The sequence below is a fragment of the Asparagus officinalis genome, chromosome 2 (genome assembly GCF_001876935.1).
Source record: "Asparagus officinalis chromosome 2, Aspof.V1, whole genome shotgun sequence".
Classification (NCBI taxonomy): domain Eukaryota; kingdom Viridiplantae; phylum Streptophyta; class Magnoliopsida; order Asparagales; family Asparagaceae; genus Asparagus; species Asparagus officinalis.
The window spans coordinates 43,242,700-43,247,873 of NC_033795.1; the positions used below are offsets into that span (position 1 = coordinate 43,242,700).

General features: G+C 37.6%; 1 protein-coding gene across 6 annotated transcripts in view; it reads right to left on the reverse strand.

Moving 5' to 3' along the window:
* The window catches only part of LOC109830727, a 48,519-nt gene that overhangs the window by 31,870 nt on the left and 11,475 nt on the right, over window positions 1-5,174 (reverse strand). The gene's annotated exons all lie outside the window — the stretch shown is intronic.

The following is a 5,174-nucleotide window of genomic DNA, read 5'->3' on the forward strand; positions in this document are numbered from 1 at the left end:
GTGGATCATAATGCCTATACACATGAAATACACATGAAAAAGGTATTAAAAGACAATACTTTATCCTTCTATTTGAAGATATCTAACATGTCACTCCGTTGGTCTATATAATAGATTGTGTTTCGAGCTGCATGTGAGAATCCTTTCTCCTTGAATCACACAATGTTAAAACATAGAATATAAGGTATTATGTGACAGCTCGTGTGCATATCTATGATACTAGAACCATTTAAGACTCATACAGATTAGTACTAATCAGAATTTATCTTTTACTGACTCAAATGGCGTCATGTTTGAGGCATACTCTTCAACGAGGAATTTAATCTACTGTATACTATCCCCTCTATACTTGTTGTGTAATAGTATGGGAAGAATCTGCGTTACCATGACACTTCATCTGGGCTCCCATATTGATGTCCGACACTTTCAGTATCCATGTTTGTGCCCAAGACTCTTTGGACACTCTTGAATATATACATACATTTATTCAGACGTGTACTCAATTATGTAATAAATGTTTTAGTTTAAAACACTCGTGATACACTAATTGGACGTGTATCTTACACTTTACCTCAAATTTATGCAACTCATAGGACTCTGGTGAGGTTTGTTTCAGCCCATACCCAGTTCGTATAAATTTAAAGGGTTGTTTGGATATCTCAAAAAGGAGTGGCTTTTCAATATATAATCTACTCAATAAAAAATGGTATTAGAATTTTAGTTCTCATAACATGTGAATGAAAAAACAATAGCAATCTCATATGAATTATTAATTTTAATATGTATATATAGCCATGTCTGTGTTATACCTTTTACAAATTTGTTATGTCCCGTATTTGCACCTGTGTCCATGTCCGCACCCGCACCCATACCCGTGCAACATAGGATAGACTTTTTATGTTTGGTTTCTATTTAACAGACTTTGGAAGTGGGAAGTCATCTGTTGACTCTGAATGACTGAACCCTCATGTACTAATGAACTCTTGATTTAGAGCTATAGCTGAAGATCAAGATTAAACTCAGGCTAGGTGATGAGAACAATACAGACAATTCCCATATTTGTTATTTGAATTTTAATTATGTCAGTTTTTAGTAGTCAAATTCGAAATTCGAATTTTGAATTTTAGTTTAGATTTGAATTTCAAATTAGGTTTAGATTTGGTAGTTATTTATTGTGAGGATTTTAGTTTAGATTTGAATTTCAAATTAGGTTTAGATTTGGTAGTTATTTATTGTGAGGGATTTGATTGTGTGAGATTTTATTTTGAATTTCAAATTAGGTTTAGATTTGGTAGTTATTTATTGTGAGGGATTTGATTGTGTGAGATTTTATTTTTTGAGATTTTCTTTTCTCTATTTAAGCACAATTGTAATCAGATTGAAGAATTAATAAATTGAAAATTGAAATGAAATTGTGTTAGCTTATTTGGTGTGAAACCATGGGTGTGAAACCCTAAGCCTATACTGTTTCTTCTTTGTTTTCTCCTCAGCTGTTCGATATTCTCCCTTGCCAAATCCAACTGTCAACTCCATCTCTCTATTTCCTCCAAATAACTAAAATAAACATTCAGCTGCCTCCAACTCCTTCTTCATCCTCCAGCAACGGAAATTCAAACCCAACTCCTCTTCTCTCTCGTCCACCACCAGCGCCATCGCTCCATACAACACCCTCCACGACAACAGTCACCATCCCCTCCATCACCGAACACATCCTCTCCTACCTTTCCCCATCTTCGAGTAGCAACCAGACCCCTTTTCCTTCACCTCCTCCAGTAACCGCCGCCACCCTCCTCCTCCTTCCTCGATCAACCGCCTCTCTTCCATAAGTCGCCGCCCTCCAACCACTCCCCTTTCCCACAACCACCGACTCCAAACTCCTCTCCCCGGCTCTCTTCTCCTCCGCCCACCAGCACCGCCCCCTCCTCTGTTCTTTCCCCCACTTCCGAACAACAAACCCACACCCGACTCCTCTTCTTTATTCTCCCCGCCGACTACCAGTCCATCGCCTCCTCCCTTACTCCAACGACGAAGCACCTCTGCTCTTTTCCTCCCAGCCTGCAGCCGTGTCTCCCTCAGCAACAGCGCCTCCCTGCTCCCCTCCCTATCAACAACAGCGCCTCCACCCCCTGTTTCCCATCCTCAAGCGCCTCCACCCCCTGTTTCCCATCCTCAGGCGACTCCACCACATCATCTCTTTCGACGAGCAGCCCCGACGGGCAGCCCCACTAACGCATTGTCGTCGTTCAGTCGATGTCGTCGCCTGCCCCGTTTGTTAGTTTTCTGATGCATCATTTATCTTCCGAATTATTTTTCTGTTAATTTTATTTTGTTAGTTAATTGCATGAGTATATCACCTCTGAACTCTTATCTTATATTCACTGTTTAAATTATAATTGTGAGTTGAGAATAATTAAACATGTGACTATTGAATTTTGATATTGATTGTAGAGCTTGCGCAATGATAATGAATATTACGATTATATTGTTTGAGATTGGAACTATTCATGATTGTTGATGCAAATCTTGTTTAAATCCATCTGTCACATTAATTATTTTTAAATTAATTTCCTACCGAAGATCATGAATTTTGACGAAACGATGTGTTGTTCGATTTAGATCGCTGATTCTGATAGACCTCATGTCCCGTTCCGCATCATTTTTGGTATCAGAGCAGGGTTCTAGGTTAGAAAATTTTATTTTATTTTATTTTATTTTAGTTGAGTCTTTTATTTGATATTAAAAAAAATCTCATTCATCTCATTTAGCTGTCAATGCATCCCACTCATCCCAGTTAATTGTTAGTACATGCTTAATCGCACAGGTCTACTCTAGGAGAGTCGAGTGAATCGACAAGTGAGTCCAGCATGTCTCCCGAACTCCTTAAGAAATTCGATGGACTAAAAATACAACTAGGTGTCGTAGCCCAGGCCTTCCAAGATGCAACCAACCAGACGCGCATTAGTCTAGGAAAAGCGCCTGTTACAACTCTGTATCCGCAAGATCAAGGTCAGCCCTCCCGTGCCACTACCTCTAGTCAACCTCCAAGTCGGCCTAACCTTAGTTCTTCCTAACTAAGAGTCGATCCTAAGGGCAAGGAGTCAGTAAGAGATTTTTCCAAACTTCGCCCAATAATTCAGTGTTACAATTGTCAAGGATATGGGCACGTCACTAGCATCTGTACGACCCCGTTCAGAGTTAGAATTAATAAGCTGCCTATAACGGAATCAAAACCTCTTATTGAGGAAACCGTTAACCAGCCATAGATTTGATAGAATCTAACTCTGATAAGAAATTTCGGGATAGTAAAATAAAAAAATCATGCACTTCCATTTCTTCTGAAACTACCCTTGCAATTGTGGAGTTAACTGAAGTTTCATGCAATGACAACACTCCGATTATTCCCCAAACTACCCCTTTGATCACGGAGTTCATTAATGTTGTCCCTGAAGTTGTTCCTGAAATTGAAACTCTAACTCCTCTTGAATTCACTTCAATGACTGAAAACGTTGTTGATATTCCCTACGAAGTCCTCCCGGACCAACATGACACCCAACATGTTCTTGATTCGGTTCCTAAAGTGAGTCACTCAGATATCTGTATGAAAGTTGAATCCCAATTTGAACATAGTGAAATAGCTATCATATCAGATGTCAAACCCCTATGCATTGTCCCGACAGTCACTCACACATACACTGATCCATTTTGGGAATATATAGTGATTAGGGACACTATGCATTGTCCCGACAGTCACTCACACATACACTGATCCATTTTGGGAATATATAGTGATTAGGGACACAAGTTTGAGCTCACACATACACTGATCCATTTTGGGAATATATAGTGATTAGGGACACAAGTTTGAGCACGAGTGTTTTCGTTTCTTTTTTCTCCCATATTAAGCACACAAAAACACTCATTCATACATTTGTTTGCATGTTCCTCACTATCACTGCTAAAGAGGAAATTTGTTATTCATATTAACGAAGGAACGCCTAATTATTCCATTTGAAAGAGGACGTCATGCATGTTAAACACTTTGTTGAGTTACATCTGCCATTGATCGCATTGTTCGAGTCTGCATTTCATACATAGTCATTTGAGTTGATTTGCATCATTTTGTTTTTATTTGCATTGATCATATATTAGGGAATCAGTGATCTAATTTGAATAAATACATTGTTAACTGAAATGTATGATATGAAGTCAGGACATAATTTAAAACTGTTAATGATGATATTTGAGATGGTTTGGACTTGTCCAAAACAATTTCTTTTATAGTTGTTTAAGATTTGATATGGTATTTATAAGCTTTTCCAACTCTTGAACTAATTGATGGCAACATTTATATTATTGGTTTGGTCATAGTTCTATTTTCAATATTGATTGATTACGCAATTCACAATATTTATCGGTAATCCACTGAAATAAGCCTGACCCTAGCATATTGCTTCTGAGAGTTTTTTACCTTACCCCACTTCTATATATTCACCCAAACTGTAGTGAATTTTGATAATATTATAGATGGTGAATTTACAATGCAACTTAACTAATGATTTGAGATGCATGAAAGTAACTCATGGCAGATTAAGATACATGCAGACTATATTGAAGATGGCAAGCTTCTGCAGCTAACTCGACGGAGTCGAGTTTTCTCCTATCCAGGGAGAATGATGAGAACAATAAAGATAATTTCCATATTTATTATTTGAATTTTAATTATTTCACTTTTTAGTAGTCAATTTCAAATTTCGAATTTTGAATTTTAGTTTAGATTTGAATTTCAAATTAGGTTTAGATTTGGTAGTTATTTATTGTAAGGGATTTGATTGTGTGAGATTTTATTTTGTGAGATTTTTTTTCTCTATTTAAGCACAATTGTAATCAGATTGAAGAATTAATGAATTAAAAATTAAAATAAAATTATGTTAGCTTATTTGGTGTGAAACCACGGGTGTGAAACCCTAAGCCTAAACTGTTTCTTCTTTGTTTTCTCCTCAGTCGTCCGATCTTCCCCTTTACCAAATCCAACCGTCAACTCCATCTCTCTATTTCCTCCAAATAAATAAAATAAACATTTAGCCGCCACCAACTCCTTCATCCTCCAGAAACAGAAATTCAAACCCAACTCCTCTTCTCTCTCGTCCTCCACCACCGCCATAGCTCCCTACAAC